We start from the raw sequence: 7,839 nt of genomic DNA, 5'->3' as shown, positions 1-7,839 counted from the left end.
GAGGATAAAATCTGGTCATCTCACACCCTGCAACCTTGGTAGCTGCAGGCAAAGAAAACTAAAGTCATTTCGAGTTATTCTCAAATTCCTTACAAGTTCTTGTGCTTTATGCCCCAATGTCCCCTCAAATAGCTTAGAAGTTAGGCTAATTGGTATTGCAATGTGACCCTCAGTGTCACACTGAAACCCACTGTGCTCTGAGTTTATCTGACTGCTTGTGTTGTTTAAGACTGGAGTGCATCTCCGTGTTCCCACTGGGCCTCATTTAATAATTTTTTCTGCATGTTTGCCACATTAAAATGAGCTGAGCAACTGAGTGTGATAAATTAATGCAGAAAATATCTCATTGTTATTGCTCATGTTATACGTTATTGCTTATTCTGTTTTAGCCTGCCATATTTTGCTGCTTCGGCCATATGATTTGTGACTAGTTCTATCCAAGACTCCTACTCTGTTTTTAATTTATTTCTTTTAACAGCAGCCTGCTGTGGTATCTGGCACCGAGATAGCAACAGATCCTTTAAGTCCTATAAGTTGCAAGGTGAGGGCTCGATGGTTTAGAGTTGCTTGTCCAGCACATCCCACAGCTGCTTGATTGGTTTGAGATCTGGCCAATTTGGAGTCCAAGTTAACACCTCAAAATCATTGTTCTGCTCCTCAACCATTTTTTTTGTGACAGAGCACATTATCCAGCTGAAAGAGGTCACAGCAATCACAGAATGCTGCTTCCATAAAATGGTGTAGATGGTCTGCAACAATGCTTAGGTAGGTGGTACATGTCAAAGTAACATCCACACGGATGGCAGGACCCAAGGTTTACCAGCAGAACATTGCGCGAAGCATCACAGCACCACTGTCAGCTTACCTTTTTCCCATAGTACATTGTGGTGCAGGTTTTCCCTGTGTAAGTGACCCACCCCGTTATCCACATGATGTAAAAGAAAATGTGTTTCATCAGACCAGACCGGTTTCTTCCATTGTTCTGGGATCCAGTTCTGATTCTCACATGCACATTGTTGGCTTTTAGCAGTGAAAAATTATCAGCACGGACACCCTGAGACAATGCAACCACATATGCGACCAACTGTGATGCACTGTGTATTCTGACACCTTTTTATTTACCAGAACCAGCATGGAATATTTAAGCAATTTGAGCTATAGTAACTCATATGTTGGATCAGACCACATGGCCCAGCCTTCACTCCCCACACCCATCAATGAGCCTAGGTTGCCAATGACCCTGATGCTGGTTCCCCACTGTTTCTTTCTTGGAGCATTTTTGATTAATAATGACCACAGCAGACTGGGAACACCTGACAAGAGCTGCAGTTTTGGAGATCCTCATACCCAGTCATCTAGCCATCACAATCTGGCATTTTGTTCAACTTTCTCAAATCCTTACACTTGCTTGTTTTTCATGCTTCTAACAACTCAACTTTGAGGGCAACATGTTCTCTTGTTCCCAAATAACAGGTGCCAAGAGATGATTAGCAACAGAATAGGAAGATACTGAAATGCTGCTGTGCAAGCTATTCCAGCAGAAGGGTTTACATGAAGACGAAGTGGGACTTATGGATACTTCATCCAAGGTCTAAATTAATGGTTAAACAGTAGCTCAGTGTCCCAACATCTGGAACCATGAACAGCCACAAGTAGTAGTAACCTCTCTGAAGAAGGCGATTAGAGGCCAAGATAAAGGTAACACAGAGGGAAGCTAGCCAACTGTTCGATCTGCAGAAAGGAGTGATGAAAAAGGGATTCCTAAGAAGTACAGCAAGATGCCCATACGTCAGACCTTAGAAACTGCCAAGCAAAAACTCACAGTCTTTTCTAGCTGCTTGAAGAGGTATAACATAGAGCTAGAACCCAGGAGGATAAACCAACTGTACTATACCGAACCATCCAAGGTGTATTCTCAGTGCCAGGGGAACAATATAAGAACACAAACACCCAGGCTAAAGCTGGAGCAATGCTGGAAGACCATATGGAAAAAGGACATAACCCATAACATGTGGCTGGTGGAGCTAAGAGCTGACCACAGCAACCTACCTGAACAGGATCCAGTAACCATCATAGTAATAGACATCCAAAACAGAATCTCCAGCATGGAGAGTTGGACAGCACCAGGCATGGACATGATAAAGAAGCTAACTGCAGTTTATGAGCATCTGGCAACACAAAGGAATCAGCTTCTAATGAATGAGACACACCCAGAGTGACTGGACGGTCGTAATCCCTAAGAATCTCCAGATGGGAGCAGTTCCATGCAACTACTGGCCAATATCCGTCCTCAGCACTACAGGGAAGTGGTCAGGAATAGGCACAAACACCAGAGGGGCAAAACACTACTGGTAGATCAGCAGAGCAATCACTCAAGACTGCAAGACCAGACTGACCAACCTGTGCACTGCCTGGATGACAAGAAAGAGTCAGACTCAGTGCCTTATTAATGAATCCTGGAATGCCTGGAAATGTACAACTGTACACCCTGAGACTGAATGCTAAGTTGAAGGAAAGAGGCCTAGTGAGTATCAGAACCACAGGCCGATAGAAGAAGTGTCTTTCAGAGATGCCCCTGAAATAATCCAGGACATAACAGCAGAGTGCAAGATGCTAGCAAGCAGGACATACATGGTTTACCATAATCAAGCGGCTGGTGTAGTATACAGGAACATCTGTATGGTCTTAAAGTCTTGAAGTCATAATGGGATACTCCCCTTAGTTTGGGTGCGATTGACCAAGCTAATATCCTGTGGGACTTCCAGATGTCTAACCTACCAGACATAGTAGTAGTGGACAAGTAATCAATGGCTGTAGTGATAGATGCAGTGATAGAGGCTGTTATTTGTATACCAACATCAGGAAGAAGGAACATAAGGAACATAAGAGGCCCAAGAAACACAAAGGGATGAGAGAAGAACTCGAGAGGATGTGATGAGTGAAGGCAACAGTGGTCCCCATGGCAGTTGGAGCACTTGGGGTAGTGACCGCCAAGCTATGCTAGTGGCTCCAGCAGATCCCAGGAACAACATCAGAGATCTCTGTTCAGAAGAGCAAAATCTTAGGAACAGCAAAAACACTGTGCAGGACGCTCAAGCTCCCAGGCCTCTGGTAGATTACCCCAGTTTGAAGGTTAAAGACCACTCACAGGAGCAGGGTGGGAATTTTGATCTCTTTGGACCAAATCACATTTGACACATTCAGAGAACAGAATTAAGTCTCTGAATTGCATTTTCTTTTAAATTCACAGTCTACTCTCTATGTATTGGCTAGAATAGAATAGAAAACAATAGAATGGAATAGGACATTTTTATTGTCATTTACAAGTACAAGAAAATTAAGTGCAGTGTTAAAAGGAAATGTGAGAGGTGAGACCCGAGACTTGGAACCAACCCTGTTGTTTTCCCCTTTATAAGGTGCAGGTAACTAGTTGATCTCTTGGTTTAAATAGACAGAAACTGTGTGATTTTTCTTGCACTTTCTCCATGCACCACATAGAGCTTGAGTGATGATGGGCATTAAGGATTTTCTCTTATATATTTTTGTCCTTTTGGGTTAAAATGTAGATCGTTGTGCAAACAGCGTGTGACACATGATGTTTGTTTTTGATATTTTCCCTGCAGTGATCATCCTGTCTTCCCAGTACTATAGTTTTTAATTTAATTTATTACTAAAGCAGATCTTTTAATTGTTTACTTGGTGTCTGCTGTTACATGTATAGAAATATATATTTTTTGTATTAGCATTAAACCTTGTGAACTAACTGCATGACTATGGCTGATTTCCTATTTAAATAGTACCTCCTACGGGTCAAAGAAATATAAATAGATGAGGCTAAAAAATGAAATATAATAAAAGATGGATATTCAGCAAATGTGTCGCCAGTCCCTGCATTCACAATATGAACTCGATCCTATGAAAATAATAAAAACTATGGTTTAATTGAGTTTAATGGCAGTGGGGTAGAAACTGTTTTTTAGTCTGACTGTCCTTGATTTTATTGTCTTTTATTGTATGCCTGATGGCGGAAATTCAAACAGATTAGGATTTGGGTGTGATGAGTCACACAAAATGTTTTGGGCTTTTCTGAGACAGTGGGTGTTGTGAAGTTCCTCCAGAGAGGGGAGAGGGCAGCCAAAGATTTCCTGGGCAACCTTTATAACCCTCTGGAGTGCTTTCTTCTGCCATTGTCCAGCTAGAAAATCCCACACAGAGACAGGACGTCAGTAAGCTTTCTATTGAGTAGCAGTAGAAGGACAACAGCGGCTACCAGTATTCCACTGAATCTGTTCACAAAGCAAAATTAATATTTACAGAATTATAACAATTGTTTTTTTGTCAGCCGTAAAGCCCCTGTATCCTTGTGTTCATATGATGACAGTATTGTGCAAGGAAATGGTTGTTATTCTGTGCCAGTTCCTGTTGTGTTATGCTCTCCATTGAGTAACATATGTGTAGAAATGTTCTTACTATGTCTTACTAAATAGGTGTGCGTGCAGTGCAAAATTATAGTCACATTCATGAAATGGGCATACTAGTCAATTTTGTTCTTATTACTATGCATAGGTTAGTGATTCACAATCATTCTAGCTACACAAGCTACAGTCAGTGCACTGCCATGCTTTGGTTTTGCTATTTAAAGAAATATGTTTACCTTGATGTATTAAATGGAGAAAAGTGCTGAGGTTATTGTAAGATAAAAGCCTGACTGCTAAAGCGGAATAATTTTGTACCAGAAGAAACAGAAGAAAAATATAGTGTCCACGGACGAAGCCAGAAAGGGCACAAAAGGCTTGGACTGCAATAACTGAGGTGGTCAGTGTTTTGTCCCTTGAGACTTAGGTTCCAGTGCAGTCAGAAAAAAAAGAAAGGTTTGGTATCAAAGCTGAAGTAATAAAAATAAATAAATAATAGGAGGAAGGAGCAAAAAGGAATGGAGCAGGTAGAAAAGACAAGGACAGTCTGTCAACTCAAGATGAAAAAACCCACAGCAGTTATTGCATGTCCAGAAGCGGGATAGTGCAAAGGAATGAGGGTGCAAGTTAAGAAATCCAGCAAGGATGCAAATGCTAAATATTTAAAACTGAGATAAAATCACTTTTGCAGTGGTGAAACCTACAGTAATAGTGAAATCTAGTAAAACCTAATGATTCCAGTAAACGCAAATATACAATCAGCCAGTGTTATGGCAACAATCTGGTGAAGTTCAAAACAAGAATCAGAATGAGGAAGAAATGTGACTTTTGTGACTTTGAACATTGCATGTTTGTTGTTGCCAGATGAGCCCGAGCCAGGGTTTAAAAAGAGAAAGTATCCAGTTAACAGCAGTTCTCTGCTTCAAGGTGATAGGAAGGCAACAACAACCAAAGTATGCAGAAGAGCATCTCTGAACACACAACACATCAAACCTTGAAACCTTCTGGACTACAGCAGCAGAAGATGCCTTGTCTGATGAGTCTCCATTTTTCCTAACATTTGGGCGATAGGGTCAGAATTGTTAGACCACAGCTTTGGCATAAACAACATGAGAGCTGAACAGATTCAGAAAAGAAAATTCTGTGTGTGAAAGGTTTGTATGCATGGTTTAAGCAAAGATTTGTTTGTGTGCACTGTTTTTAAATGAGGCTCAGTGTCTGTACAATGCCACTTCCATTCCTGCCTCAGACAAATAAGGTATTGTAAAAGCCCATACCGAAGGGAGACATTCCTTTGCATTTTTTTTAAGGTTGTTTAAATTCAAAATCTTTGACTGAAGCTATGTAATCCAATCTTCAAATGAATGAATGACATACTTCTGGACATGAAAAAGATCCAGTATTCTGTGGATTTCAAATAGTCCTACATTGTAGTACTATTAGATTTGTATTACGGTAGTATTATATTTACAAACATATAATTCAAACCATGTTTTTTTCCTCCTGCAGTGCTATTACTTACCCTTTACCTCCTGTCACCTTACATCCTTTGCTCATTATGCATCCAGGATGTGGAACCTCTCTGGCCTCTGTGGTTTAAGCGACAGGATACTCTGAGACAAATAGCTCTGCTTTTCTAGTCTGGTCATGTAGAGACTGATGAGACAAACAGAATCACTTAGCTAGCTAGCCAGGTACTGTACTGTCTGTGTACTGATTCACTTGACAGATGCACAGGCCGAGTCCACAGAGACTTATGTACCTCTACTTTTATCTAGCTTGCTCCAGACCTGCACAAAGTCACCTACAATTCCTGTGTACAGTATGTGCAAGTGTGATTCTTGATTTTTTTGGTCAATGTGCATGCTTCTCTGCTCATGTGTGTGCTATTCAAAGCAATCCCAGGTGTCTCTGATGTAACTCAGGATAGTAAGCTTGCAGCTGGGAGACGCAGATAACTACCAGGATGATTGTGTGTGTGTGTGTGTTCAATTATTTCAATGTTGTATGCACTCTGGATGTGGCCTTATGTAGTTAAGCTGATTATAACTGAATAAGATTCCCATTTGACCTTGTCATGGTGAAATGTTTTCTCAGGAAAACAGACCAAATAGCCCTCAGCTCTGTGTTCTTGCAGACCTAAGTATACCTGACAGTGTTCACACCAATAGCTGTCTGATAGGGCTCTCTGAAAAAGGTATAAAAACCCAAGGACAGATCAGGTCAGGTTCCGAGTATGCATTTCATTAAGTACACAAAGTTATTTACATAGGACTATTCAAGAGCATGAGAAATGAAACAGAAAATGCACATTTAACAATTTCCAATAGCTGTGTTTTTGTTTCCCTTTATATCTTCATCACATCTTTGTTAACTTTCTACATATTCCTTTGCTATAGGTCTTTAATTTCACTATTTAAGGGCTTAGGTGGGATTGGTTAGAAAGATATTAAGAACTTACTTTTGCCTGCACTAATAAAATACAGTTAACGTTTCCTCATTCAATCTTGCAAATTGAGTTGCTTTAAAAAGTAGCAAAAGCTGAAATCAAACATCCTTAATCATCCAGAAATTGTAATATGCCACATCAGTAAGCCGTTTATTTCTGAGGTTTTAATATCTTCTCCTTGGTGTCTGCAGGAAATGAGAAAAATGTTTTGTTTTTTTCCCCCAGCAGTTTCAGCTGTTGTTGGTGAACACAGCTTTGTTAGTACTGGTACGGGCAATTTTGTATTCTGCTCTTCAGCTTTGATGGTTAAGCTGATATGACTTCCTACCAGTGAAAGCACTAGAAACTCAGCACTAGAATACCATTAAACTGAGCAAACAGGGGAAAACTGCAGTTTCTCGATTAGGTGGAAGGTGACACTTGGATCTGGTGCAGATCCGCTCCACGATTTTGGCAGATGAAACAAGTGTGTTAACGTGTAGTGGAGCCATTATAAACCTTTGCAGCACTTAGATCTTCTTCACCACACGCCTACGCATGCTTATCTGTGAATTTATAGAATGTGTGTATCAGGGGGAAGATTAAGTCAGCCAGCTTTTATTTTATTTAAAGTATTCTTAAGTGTAGCAGCGAGTGTATGTGTTGAACAGATAAAGATAAAAGGCAGGCCGGGCGGAGCAAATAGTAAGGACTGTGCTTTAAAGTGTTTTCATAGTGTTTCCTCTTCTTTCTGTGCAAACGTACGTTTACATGAGGTGTTTTGGAGTAAATGTATCTTTACAGATGTTAAGGGTCAAACCCTTTTGGCTGTAAAGGTTAAACTCAAATTCCCTACTCATTCTTTGATGTTTATCTACTCTCAGGCTTCTCCTCTTCCTCTCCTCCTGTTAGTTCTGCCACAGTACATGAGGAGAATCACAATTTTCTTTTCCATCTCCCATTTTTCTGCCCTCAGAAATGCCTGTGACCTGTTCT

The sequence above is a fragment of the Pundamilia nyererei genome, unplaced genomic scaffold (assembly GCF_000239375.1).
Source record: "Pundamilia nyererei isolate P.nyererei 1_Seehausen unplaced genomic scaffold, PunNye1.0 scaffold00009, whole genome shotgun sequence".
Classification (NCBI taxonomy): Eukaryota; Metazoa; Chordata; class Actinopteri; order Cichliformes; family Cichlidae; genus Pundamilia; species Pundamilia nyererei.
The sequence above is the reverse complement of the archived record's forward strand: the minus strand, read 5'-3'. Positions refer to the sequence as shown.